At 37.5% G+C, this 14,343-nt stretch overlaps 1 pseudogene across 1 annotated transcript; it reads right to left on the bottom strand.

The window, feature by feature from the left end:
- Positions 1–281: 281 nt before the first annotated feature.
- Positions 282–1,489, bottom strand: LOC149811827 (serine acetyltransferase 1, chloroplastic pseudogene; annotated as a pseudogene). The gene has a single exon (XR_016428558.1). The product of XR_016428558.1 is annotated as a serine acetyltransferase 1, chloroplastic pseudogene (transcript).
- Positions 1,490–14,343: the final 12,854 nt, after the last annotated feature.

The following is a 14,343-nucleotide window of genomic DNA, read 5'->3' as shown; positions in this document are numbered from 1 at the left end:
TCATCTCAACGAACGCCATCAATCATTGTTGGTTGTAGATTTTTAACCTTTCTTGGATTGAATGCCCTTTTTGATATATATATATATATATATATATATATATATATATATATATATATATATATATATATATATATATATATATATATATATATATATATATATGATAGGGTGCTGGAGGAGCGCCTAGTCCCACCTAATTAGAAGCTTACTTTTTTTTTTTTGGTTGATGAGACCCTAAATATGATCTAATCAACCGCTCACAATGTATGAAAATTTCGTGGCATGAAACATCCAATTATTTTATTTACATCACTACCCACATACAGGATGGGGGAGAAAGAGTACATAAAAATAAAATAAAATAAAAAAGGCAAAAAGAGAACCCAATCGATTAGATAACATAATCCGACCACTCCGATACGAAGGAGGTGTGGTCCATCGTAAAGCTAGGAATGTTAGTCAACTTAACTGGGTTGTCCCTCCCTCCTACCAACCTCGCCGGGTTCCCCACTGCTGTGGTTCTGGCAGGCACCTCCTTGAGCACGACCGAGCCTGCCCCGATTTTAGCCCCTGCTCCAACCTTGACATTACCCAGAATGTGTGTACCCGCACCCACTAGGACCCCATCCCCAATCTTGGGGTGCCGGTCTCCGCTCACCTTGCCGGTACCTCCTAATGTCACATTATGCAAGATCGACACATTGTCACCTATGACCGCGGTCTCGCCGATCACGACACCTGTAGCATGGTCCAGCAGTATCCCTTTCCCGACCCTCGCCCCGGGATGTATGTCCACAGCAAACACCTCGGATACCCGGTTTTGGATCATCAAGGCCAGTGGTACCCGCCCTTGGGTCCATAGGCTGTGAGCCACTCGGTGAGCCTGAATTGCCAGGAACCCCTTAAAGTTCAGTAGGCATTGCACATAACTAACACATGCTGGATCCCTCTCCTTAACTGCTTTAAGGTCTTCTCTGACCGCACCCCGGATCGCGCTTTCCTCAAAGAATGCACCCAAAAAGACCTCGGCTAGGCTCGAACCTGGCAGGTAATTCGTAGAGAGCTTGTTGCCTAGATGGCTAGCCAGAGAACTCTCAAGCGAGTCATGTGAAAGTACAACACTTGTATAGTACCTCTCCAAGACAGGCTCCTGTTCCACATCCCTCAGGGCCTCATCCCTCACCTTTAGCCATAGATCATCGCCCTCTTCTTTTTTGGTGGTGTGTTGGAGAGGTCTTGAGAGATCAACAAACTGGTAAATGGTGTTCGGATCCGAAATTTGCGACCGATCCAAGTCGAATGAAAGCCGCTTGGCCACCATTTCGGACCTCGTGCTCTCCAGACATGCGGCCATTTTCTTAGGGACCTTTCTGGAGATTTTGCAGCACAGGGATGCTTCTATGAAGGAACAGGAGGAAGAGAAAGCAAGAGAAACCATGGAGGGTTGGGAGCTCAAAAAAGCAACCATGGAATTGGTTGTGAGGGATTTATTATATATATATGTAGAACAGGGAGAGGGGTTGAAATTTCCGGGAAACTATGATAATAATGAACTGAGGACCCCCAAAACAGATTATCTTTGCGTGGTTCAGAAGACTTGGGGTGTCCTTTTTTTATTTTATTAAATAACTGAGGCCTGAATACTTTTCTCTTTTACCTTCTGCTACATTGAAACTTTTGGGGCGTTAGGTGTTAAAAATTTACGTTTCTTTTGGATGAATGACACTGTTTTCGAATGATGAATAATAATTATTTTCTTGTCCCGGACAAGTAAATGGTGCTTCCAAATTTGCCTAGACACTATGGCCCATGTGAAAGTTTGAAGAGCCAAGGGTGACTATACATTAAATGGTGCAAGTCACCAATTATTAAGGTAAGTTTCTGTAACGTTGGTTGAGAGTAATGACACGTTTCCTTGGCCCCTCTAAATTAGCGCTGTCAACGGGTCGGATCGTGGTTGGATTAGGGTTGACTCAGACCCACCCATATAAATAGTAACTCGGGCTCAGGTTTTGTTGGGTCACGAAAATAGAATCTCAAACCCGATACAAACTGGACCCGTTGACATACCCTATCTACATTCACATCTAATTCATGTAAAACCCATTGCATTGCAAACATGTGAAAGTCATTTCACATGACCCATGATGCACATTTGAATGGGATTTACTCATAAACCATGTGAATCCAATTGAGGGGCCAAACAAACATGCCCTATATTATTTATTCATGCTTATCAAGACCATGTCGAATGGTTCCGGCCTGTCATTGGTGAATAATGCATGGGACAAGCGGATGGTCCAAAAGGACGAATTGCACACACACACACACACACACAGAGTTTTCCTCTTTCTCTTCAAAAGTGACAAAAACGTAACTGTCTTAAAATTCACAACTTTTTAGTTATGTCACAAAGACATGAATTGATACAGTGATTCATGTGCCGGATTAATTTTTTTTTAAAAATTACTACATGAGAACAAGTTTTTTATTCAAACCATACACAAGTTATATAATATTATGGCAATATAAGTGTTTGTTTCTAACTAAGTGGCTTCACTAAGTTCACTTTGATAATAAAAAAGCGAAGCTCTGGATTTTGGCCATAACACCCTTCTGTTGAAATATTACAACGGCTTTTGCTATCACAAATCAACGAAACTCTAAGGAGAAATAGCGAATCTCTTTTTCTTTGCTCACCACTTAGTGGAACTCTCTGATGTTAAATTTTTCAATGGAAGTGAAACTTTTTAGCGTAACTCATGTTGAGTAAAACTCTTGTGCCCCTAGCTGAACTCGCCTGTCTTTATAGTTTAAGCATAACTCGTTTTCTACGTAACTATATTTTTTTGGCAAAACTCCTTTTTTGTATAAAAGCCAAATTTGAAAAGTTGCTTAGTTCCTGTGGAAGTGCTCTTTGTTGGTTCTGTGTCCCTGCGCGACTTTATTCTGGAAAGTTTCTCCGGCGATATTACCATCAACGGTTCCGGCGGGTTTGTTTGGCCATTGTTCCCCTCTGGTCGGTCTTCTGTTGCACGTTCTTCCAATGGATTTTGATGTTTTTCTTAAAAGTTATTATGCATTGTTTCATTGGATCATTGTCAACTTCCTTTTGTGGGATGTTGTCAACCTCCATTGGGTCATTTCTTAGCCTATCCCTATAAGATTTCGATGGGTCTTCTGTGGTTGTATCATTTCTTCTGAGATATGTTTTTTTAGTCAACCTTCTTGTGTACATATAAGTTATTCTTATTATTGTTGATGTTTTGAAAACTATAAAGTTAAAAAATTTATACCGCTTGAATGTGATCTACATGTATGCTCGCATTGCCTTATCTCTGATATGAATGTGCAATAACATCACCGTTTGCATGTGTATATTGTTCAATGCAATCATGTAAAAGATTGCTAACCATTGTGATGTTTTCATTTGTATTTGAAGGTCATACCTTTGTGTATTTTCATGTTTACTATTGTATTATTGATTATTTATGACATGCTATTCCAATTAACATGGCATCAAAATATGTTTTGTATTATAAGCATACTTGTTTCTTAATATTGTAATGTTGAGGACTATGTAATAAATGGTTTGAGTCATTAGGTTAAGTTAAGATGAATATAGAAAAGGTAAGATTTTACTATCCTTATGTTGATGATGAGGATTGGCAAACTTTATTGCTTAGCAGCTTTAATGTTGTTGTAGAACTAATGCAACAAAAAATTAGGTTGGTCAACTGAGAGTTGAGGTTTCACTTTAGCTTTTGAAGAGAGGATTTTGATGATAATATAAAGTTGATGCACATTGAATTAGATGACGATGATGTGGCATTCATGTTGAGTGATATCGATGTTTATCTTGCAATTTCATGTAATGGAGATAACGGGTTAAAGAAGCACAAAGATGTTGACCCAGTGAGCTTGCAAACTCCAAGGATAGGAGAGCTCAACAAGGCATTATCAAAACACATAAGATTTGAATTAAGAGATGATGTTGCTGATGAAGACCCATTGTTCGAGAGAACACCTGCACATGATAAAGACATATCAACAAGGATGAATATAGCAAAGAAGTGAAAGACTGAATTTGAAATGCATGTCAGCAATGACGTAGTTGCAAGAAAAATTGTGCATAAGATCACAACAAAGTACATAAGATTTTATTCAAGTGATGATAGTTTTGATAATGAACACCCATTGTATGTAGAAACTAATGCACATAAGGATAATAATGCACATTTGGTGAACCGTGCACAAGTTGAGGATTCCCTTCATGGTGTACAACTATATAAAATCTTAATTGTGAAAGATAATGCATGTCAAATGCAGCTGCATAATGAGTCACACATTCCGAATGCAACACTTAATGAAGCTGGGAATATAGATAACGTGACAAATGAAACATATGTGCATATGACCAATGTGGCAAATGAAATACATGGGTACAATGCAAGTCAAATAACAAGTGATGTCGATGGCCAGACAAGTTTAAGGTATGCCTTATATAATTGAATTGAACATTTAACATCGTTCATAAAGAGTATGCATGTTAAATTATCATTTACATGCACACTACAAGAAAAAACTTTAATTAGCGATGAACGTTTGCGACAAAAATAATCCATCACCAATTTGCGACGGATTAGCTAGAGAAAACTATCTGTCGCTAACATTTGCGTAATTAGCGACATAAAACTTATGTCGCTACTTGGCGATGGATTAGCGACAAAAAAATTCTGTCTCAAGTTCCTTCGCACTTTAGCGACGGATCATCAGCCGAAATTTTTCGTCGCTACTCCGTCACCAAGTAGCGACAGAGTAGAAACAAAATTGTTTTGTCGCTAATTTTTCTCGTAAAACCTTAATGCGAGCCTCTTTTCCCTTTTTGTTTCATCTGTCACCTGTCCTCCGCCCGTCGACCTCCCATCGCCTGCCCGCCGCCTGTCGCCCGCCCGTCGCCTAGCAACTCCTCTCTCATTCCCTCTCCTGTTCTCTCTCTCGTTGCTCCCCCCCTGTGTTTTTCGGCGAGCCCCGTCTGGCGAACCCCGTCCGGCGACCTCCTATCTCATTCCCTCTCCCGTTCTCTCTCTTGTTGCTCCCCCTCTTTATTTTTCGGCGAGCCGACGACCATGCCAATGCTGTCTCGTTGGTGCCTCTTGCAGGTAACCCTCCCCCTTTCCCCCTTGTTTTTTCCCCTTAAAATAAGGGTCGTCGATGGTCCGATAGAGGGATGCCAACCTCTGTTGGAGCCTCCCCCTTCCCCCTATGGTTGCCGGAGGGCCAACAGAGGCCCGACAGCCTCTGTCGAGCCCTCACTACACCTCTATAGTCGACGGGGGTTGGTAGAGGCCCCGATCGCCTCTGCCAGGCCCTCCTCTTGCCCTGATCTTCGATAGAATAGGGGACTTTACCCCTGTCCTTTCGAATGCCGACAGAGGGCTTCACCCCCTGTCCTCTTGACTTCTCCGACAGTGGAGCTCTGTCCCTCTGTCCTCGATAATTTCGACAGGGGGAGAAGTCATGATCATGCATATATTTTATATTTTATTAATCATTCTTTATGCATGATCCATGTTAAAATCGCCTTAAAACCCCATTTTTATCTTTAGTTTTGAGAATCTGCAATGAATTGAATTTTATCAGAAAATCATGTTTTTTAAAGCTTTCCCTGCATTTTTGTGTTTTTATTAGATTTAGAATTTCTTAATTATAGTTTAGTTAGCTTAGGTTTGTATTAACTATTTTTTAATTAGTTTAGTAAGTTTTGATTTTTAGAAAAATATATTTTCATAAGAGACCTTGTTTTGGAAATTATCAAAAATATTCAGACTCTTTTGAAAACTTTGTTTTAACCTAATTAGGCCTATAAATAGTAGTAAAGAAGGCTGGGAAAAATATTTTTTTCCAGCATCCCCTCCTTCTTGCCTCCCTCTTCTCTCTCTCTTGCTTTTCCTCTCTCTTTTGTTGATTTCTTTCTCTCCTTGTTCTCTTCTTTTTCTTCCTCTTTTTCTTCAAGGTTCGAACCCTTTCATCATCGGCAACTTCTTCTTCTTCATCGGGGCAAAGTGTATGCATCTGGGATCAACCATATTCTTCTTCTCAACCCCTCTATCGGAGGTAAATCATACGGTAAGCCTCTTCTTCCCCATCTCTTTACTCAGTACATGCATCACATTATATTTTCAGCATCATTAGTTTATTTAGGATAGTTTGATTTCATTTTTTTTATTTTTCTGCATGTTAGAGTAGAAAAAGTTGTCATAGAATAGTTTTTTTATGCAGTTTGTTTATTCTGGTTAATAGTCAATTTTTTTCATAGCCTGTAGTTAAGTTTTTTTAAGGACTAGCAAGCAGACCTGCGTGAGATCCCATTCACGCAGGCTGGTTTGGTTGGATACCGGTAAACAACCAGTGCTAAATAAAAAAATTCATCTACGCACCTTAATGATACGCGTGACTGGGAGATCGATCGATAGATCAGATATGCATGCCATTCGGTTGGATACACGGCTTATATTTGATTAGGTTTATTGTGCTTTTGGAATCACGTCATCTCTATCAGATTCAAGGTGAGCACGTGTTGTTTTTATTGAAGAAAAAAATTATTCCAGCCCATCACAATGTGCTGAAGGCTGATCGTGTGCAACAAATAATCTTTATCAGACAAATCACATAAGCCATTCAGCGTGAATGCTGAACCAGCTTAGATCTCATCAACGTAACTTTGGGCACACAAAAAAGTATTGTTTTGGCTCAACACAAATATCTTTTTTTTTTCCACAAATTGCATGAACCTGATTGTGCAGGCTTGGTTGTCGTTGTTAATCACGTCACCCAGCATGATTGATGTTGGGCAGTATCCTGTCTACCAGCGTTATGCTCAACTGCATTAGGAATTAGGTAGAGTGGTTTTAGAATAGTTTAATTAATAGTTTAGGTTTTATGTAAGTCTTTTTGGCAATTAATAGTTAGTCTAATATTGGAACTCCTACTAGCTACATTAATTTTTCAGTGTAGTTATTTAGCCAAGTATTTGACTTAGTTTACGATAGCGTATAGTTATATTGCTGCATGGCATTCACTAGTTAGTCATAGGTAACGGTTTGTAGTTAGGTGGGTTAGTTAACAGTGCATGGTTTATTAGTTAATATTTGACTTGTTAGTAGAATTGGTTAGAGTTAATGCTTTCTTGAATTGCGTTATAGTAGTTGGTTAAGTTTTGTTTGTTAGTTAGTTGCAAGTTAGTTACTTTTAAACCCTTTTCTTTATTTGTTTATTTGTTACTAACCTTAGTTTTTAGGACTTGTGTCTTGTAGTTGTGTTTTGTTTTTGTGTTTTGCAGGGAGCGTTGGACGTGCGAGAGAACCCTTTTCGTCCCCTCAAGCCCTCAAAAGTGCTCTCAGGGAACCCTCAAAGACCAAAAAGTGTTCAACCTAGTTACTTAAAGGGGACACAAAGGGAAGGACAAAGGGACACAAGGACTCACAACATTGAAGACATTTCTTTTAGTCTTAGATTATGGTTTATTTTATTAATTGGGTTTGTAATAAAACCATTTAATTATCTGTTTAAGCCTCTGTGTAGGGCAACACTCTTAGTTATTTTACTTAATTAATTTTTTATTCTTCAAGGCAATAAAGAGTAGTATAGATTGTGTGTTGGATACAAAGTATTTCCGGTTCCCTGAGATCGACCCGGACTCCACCACTCGTGCAAGCCAGTTTTTATATTTTTGGTGTCTGGCTTTCACTGGATTTTAATTAAAAATATTGTTTTAAAAAGCATTTTCATAAAACTCACACCAAGCCACCTGCCCTTTTGTTTTCCCTGGCAGGGGGTGGCTTCACCCCCTGTCCTCGATTATTTCGATAGGGGGCGAAGCCCCCTGCCCCTTGTATGTTTTCCCGGCAGGGGGCGGAACCCCCTATTGGGAAATTTTACCTCGACAGGTGTAAACACCCCAAATTTTTTAAAATTTGTAAAAATTTTCCTTTTTGCCCCTGGCTTTCATTTTCTAAATAGTTGAGTCAGTTTTGATCAAAATTCCATTTATTTCTTGGATTCACTGGGATCCAAATCTATTTTCTATATCTGACTCAATTTCAGATTCAGATCTGACATCAAAATCCAATTCTGAGCCTTGTTATCCAATTTTCAAATCAAAATTATAAAAATACAAAAATAATTCTCTGAATGGCTTAGACAGTTCATTCGGTATCCATCTGGATCCATTGCTCTGTATTCCTCGATTCGAGATTCAGACCCGCTTTCTGAAGAAATTCTTGGAGATTAACCTTGTATCCTCAGAAAACCCCTCTTTTGTAAAAATTTCAAGTTTTATAAAATATTTCAAAAACCCTTATTTTTTCCATAGTTTTATAAAAAATTTATTTCAAAAACACAAAAAAATATAGAAAATACAAAGAAAAGAACAAAGAAAAAAATATAAAAAAGGAAAATTCAGAAAGTGGCTTAACCCGCTTTCTTGAAAAAAAATCGTAGTTAAACCCCCTTTTTGAAAAACCTTGTAAATAACAAACCATTATTTTGAAAAGTTTCTAACGGCTTTCTATTATATATATGAGTCGAGGAAGCCCCTTCTCCTTCACCGCTTATGCACCCCACCATCGCATTCTCTTTGCCTTCTTCATTCCTTCTTCTTCTTTTTCTTTTTATTTTCTCTGGTTCTCCCCAATTAGCAGAAAAAGGTTCAGCTACAGGTAAGTAATTGTTATCTCTACTTCCCTTTTCATTAAAATCTTCGTTTACAGTCTTCCTAATTTCATTTCTTTCTTAATGGTTCGTTTTGAGCATAATTCGTAGAATCGACCTGTATATAGCAGTGTCGATCTACGTAATGCTACAACAACGGAATGCTGGCATTCCAACACCTCCCTTTGTTTTTCTTCTTCTGTTTTATTGGTAATTTTTGGTTCATATAATCCGAATATGCATCCATTTGATACTTCTTTGTCTATTTCTGTTTTCCTTCTTTAACAATCGGTTTGTATTTTGATCATCTATTGATTGTTGAATTTCTGTTTGTTTTGATTACCTGTTGATTGTCGAATTAATGGCCGGTTGATCTTGATGATCACAATAGTCTTGATTTCCTGTTCAGCCATGAACGATTGCCTTCACCCCTCCACCCTTCGGCGTATCCGATCTTCTTCCTCCTTTCTCCTTCACCTTCTTCTTATTTCTTCTTCTGATCTTTCCCCATCGAGTGAAGGATCGATCCTCTAGCAGCACGTATAGAGGATTCACTCCTTCAATTTTAACCACTGTCAATCCAAGGTAAGAGCTCCCCCTTTTTCCTTCGGTTCTTCTGTAAAATCGCCATTTCAAGCATTTTTTTTGTTTATTTTTTTTTTTGGTCCTCACATAATATCCATTATCTTCCTTTTGCTTTCAATTTTTACCCACTGAACGCATGATTTGCAGGGTTGATCTGCATATAGCAAGATTGACCTGCATATTGCGATATCAACGGAATGAATACATTCCTACATTTCTTTTTTTCTTTTTTATTTATTTTCTTATCATTGTCATTTTTGATTAATGCATAGCTATCAATTTGATTTTAGTATTACCTCTTTTATTTTTCTCTGATTTATGTTTCCCATCTTAAGCATGCCCTGCGTTTTCACCACTTACGCATTTGTCTTTCCTTTTTCTTTATGAAGCACTATTGCTTCATTTGATTTTTTGCACTTCTTTTACCAATCGTGATACAACATTAGTTTCTGGCACTCCATTAGCCCGCTGGAAGTCATGTGATTTGTATTTTGCATACCAATCATCCAATATATTCTATCTGGATTCAGCAACATCGATTTATTTTTCTTTCTCCAGTCTGCATCAGTCATACAGATTTCTTTTTCCTTGTTATATTAAAATAAAACTGGATCCATATTCTAGCATTTTAGCTCCTGGTCGTCGTCATCTTCGGTCTCATCAAATTACATAGTAAAATCTGCTTCCCATGCTCAGCATAGCATAGCATTGCATATTTATGACTGATATTTTTCCTAGATTTGATCTTTCTCTTTCCTGTGCATTTTCTTTTGATTATTAGATGGTCTGTTAAATCTTGGTTTCTGATTCACATGGGATTTTCTATTTTGAATCACATTTTTTTTATTATGTTTTTCCTTTTGATCATTGTGCTACGTTCATTCCTTTTATTACGTTTGATTATTCATCATACTTGAGGATTTTCCAGTTCGATCTCCTATTTCTATTTAATTTCCAACATACATTCAATATCATACTTCTTCTGGTATATTGCCTTATGCCTATTTGGCCAGCACCATGTTTAAAATCTCCCTTGCATTTCATTTAATCCACGTTATTTTGCCTTCCATTAGCACCCGATTCACTGTATGTCATTAGCAATGCGATCTTCTTGTAGTTTTATCTCCCGCACGTCATCATCAGCTGCACCAAGCTAGAAAGGTATAGTCGGCAATAGCTTCCAAAACTGGGTCTGGAAAAATGCCTGCATCCCCTCGAGATCCACGCCTGCCAAAACTATAGGGCCAGAGTGTTGGACCATTTAGAAAAGGATTTGCCATGCTGCCTGATGCCATTTCTAACAGGTTAAGTGATAAATTCAAAATCTCTTGGGAATTTTTGAGCATCAAAAGGTTGGATGGAAGGGGCTCTACTTTAATGTATGATACACCAGATGGACCAATTTCTATCTAAACTAAGAGTGTTGTTCTCACTATACTACTATACTATCATATGTGGCAAATAGCATTATGTGTTCTATATTAGTTGTTGCTGCAGCGGCATTCTCAAACTTTTATTATCCACCTGTTACAACAGTGACATTGTCATATCAAAAGGGTGAAATAGTTGTTCTTCAATGTAAAGGCTCTTGATATTGGTGGCTTAAATGTCTCAGCTCACTTGAGTAACCTACTCTTTGATCTGTACAAATTGCTAAACCACATGCATCAGTTACTGGGTCAGGTGGGGTACCTTATCAACAATTGAGGTTGAGCACTTTGATTCTTTTGTTGGGTTATTTGATTACTTATCATGGTATGATCTCTTTTTTTTTGTGGTCCATTGACTTGGAAGTATTTAAAGACTCTTGAGGTAATGTGGGCTTCCATATTTCATTGTCACGGCATTTCTGCAGTAGTCTCATTAGCTAAACTAGGACACAATATAGAGATGTTCAATATTTAAAAGCAATAGATCCTGAATCTAACTCTCATATGTACATTGCATTCACTGTCATGGCATTTCTACTGTGAGCACATTAACCAAAGTAGGACACAGAGCTTTCAATATTTGAAAATGATAAATGCTGAATATGACTCTCCTATGTACATTGCATTCTTGATGTGGAAAAAATCGCTTAGATTAATCTTTCTGGAATTAGTAGTCATGCGTTCTGAAATTTTTCATGGATTCACTGTTCCATGGTCTTTCTCCAACAAACTGAGAAATGAGAGTTGACTCTTTTTGTTCTCATGTTGCTTCTCTATCATGCATAAACTAATGAATTCTCGATGTTAATGGACATCATTGTTACAGTTGTGGTTAATGTTTAGAACATTAGAATCACCTGAGTTCACTGGATGAGTTGCTTTCATTTCTTATATGAATGTGGGGGAAGTTGTAAAGTTTCAAAATCTCAGAATAGATCATCAGGGCCATACATTTACATTTATGTTGTTTATACCTGTGTATTCACTTGTAACACACCTAACACCCAATATACTGTGATACTCACACACAGTCTTTGCCCTGTTAACACCCTTCTACAACTTCACTTCACCCTTTATATTGCTTCACTCATACCATCGACACCCTCATCACATGTCATAGGTTGCTGAAAACTTTTCTAGATACATTTAGTCGTTGACTTCACCATCATATCATCACACTTCTTCACTCAGCAACACTGTTGAAGCACCTGCATTATCACCTTCCAGCACACATGTTCACTACCTCCTTCCCCTATCTACTGCTACACTTATATACCTTTCACAGCCCATGCCTTCATCTCCCCCATCCACTGCTACAACATCATTTGCAGCACACCTCGCTGTAACCTACATCATTTCAGTTTTCAGCACACTCCCTATTCCACGCATTTCCTGCTGCTATTCCCCTTTACACTTTCCACCTACTATCACAGCAGCACCTGTAATCCATTTACATTTCTCACTACATCCATTCATTCACCTTTTGTACCATCTCCCAGCACCACACCTACAACCCATGCCTTGCACTCTTCCTTCATAGCAATGCCCATAGCAAGCATCCCACCTTGCTGTCCACCTTTCCACAATAGGTGCACCTTCCAGCCCCACAACACCCAGTTTCCTACAACCCACTCACAACACCACTGCATTTACAGCAGTATATATGATGTCATCTTCCTGTTAATACCTATAAACCCCATCCTCCCTATTAATATCCATTGACTCCAGCCACCTGTGACCCGTAGCCTCCAGCTTCACCTGCATTTTCTGTGTACCACTACCGCCACAAGCATTCAATATTACACAACATTATATACCACATATCACCCTGCTGCAACCTCTAGCATCACATCTTCTTCCCTGTAGCTAACCTCCTTTTACTCGCTGCAACTACAACAACAACATCCCACTTGTTGTATCTTTCCTATAGACTCCAGCTCCTCTACCTAAATCCACTGCCTCCACTTCACTATCCAACATACACAGCAACTGTACACCTTTCCCTCTGCACCTGTGTTGCCACTCTCACAGCATGGTGGCTGTCCACCACCTTGTAGCCTAGTCCCTATTCATGTTCTGCCACTATTGTGCCTACAGCAGGTTCACACTTGTTCATCCCTATTTCAGCATATTCTACAAACACCCTTCACTTATAATTACTTTCTATGCTTCCAATTAACCCCAGTACAACAATTCCCCTATCATCTGTAATATATCATCTACACCTTCACAACACATGGATATCACTTAGCACTCCTTTGCACTTATGTTCAATACATCACAACATTCATTACTGTCGCACTCTCACCTTTTCACAACACTCCTCTACATCATAACCTTTCCTCTCATTTCTAATTTCTTGCATCATATACACACCTTCACATCTATTTTTCTCATTAGCCTAGGGTGTCATCCATACATTTTAACATCCCTTCTCACCATTAGTTTAGAATATTACAGATACATGTTAGTGTTCATTTCCTCAGCAACTTAGTGCATTAAATATGTATTCCAATGAGCAATCGGCATATGCATTTTAATTTCAACTTAACATCTTAAACCTCCTTCCATATTTGATATTTTGTTTCATACTAACTCAGTATTTTGCAGAAAATACATGGGAAATGTTGCTTTTTCTTCCTAAATTAGGGACTTTTGTAATTTTAAATTCAATTTGAGTTTGTAATAATTAGATATTAATGAGAATCTTCATTTTCCTGTATTAGATTAGAATGTATGAGCATGTAGATATCACAAATTTCCTGTTTCATATTATTTTCCTTTTATTTTAAAAAATCCACAATGGTGAAACACGAATGACATGTGCACCACTCTAATAAAAGGTAATTAAATCCTAAGTAAACGATTCACATTTATGGCCATAGTCAAAATGTGAACAACACTTAGGATTTTTATCTTCTATGGAATAACATTTAATCAACACTTGGGTCTCCATTGAAAATCATCATATTTTCTGAAATTTTCTTCCTTTATCAGAATTTAACTTGTAAATTAACTTAAAATATATTCATGGCCATAGTCAGGATATATGGAGGGTTAATTTCATTTCAAATCATATAAAGACATCAAAAATGTATTTTATTCTTTATCAAAATTACAATACAGATTATATTATAATACATTTGTGACCATAGTCATGAATGTATTATAATATTAATCTTATTTCAATTCTCCTAAAGAATAAAATATGTTTTTCAAATTCTTTTCAAAGCATTCATCATTTAGGATAGAATTGCATTTCAAAACATTTTTTTTAAATTCCAAGTGATTTTGAGATAGATTTTCAAATATACTTTTTATTTCTAAAATCATTTTTAACTCTTATTTAAAAATTCAAATTCATCTTTTATTCTCAATTCTATCTTATTTTAAAATTCAAACCTTGAAATTTCAAATTCATTTTCAAGTCCAAAATTCAATTTCAAAAATCAATTCAATATTCCAATTTCAAAGTTCAATTCAACTTTGAAATTTCCTTCTGATTTCAAACTTCAAGTTTGAATTCAAGCTTTATTCTCCATTTCCATTTCAAACTCCAAAACCTCCAAGTTCTATCTAAATTTTGAGTTTGATTCTCAAATTCAATTCACTT

Source organism: Nuphar pumila, chromosome 17 (genome assembly GCF_984573655.1).
Source record: "Nuphar pumila chromosome 17, dmNupPumi1.hap1.1, whole genome shotgun sequence".
NCBI lineage: Eukaryota > Viridiplantae > Streptophyta > Magnoliopsida > Nymphaeales > Nymphaeaceae > Nuphar > Nuphar pumila.
The sequence above is the reverse complement of the archived record's forward strand: the minus strand, read 5'-3'. Positions and strand labels throughout refer to the sequence as shown.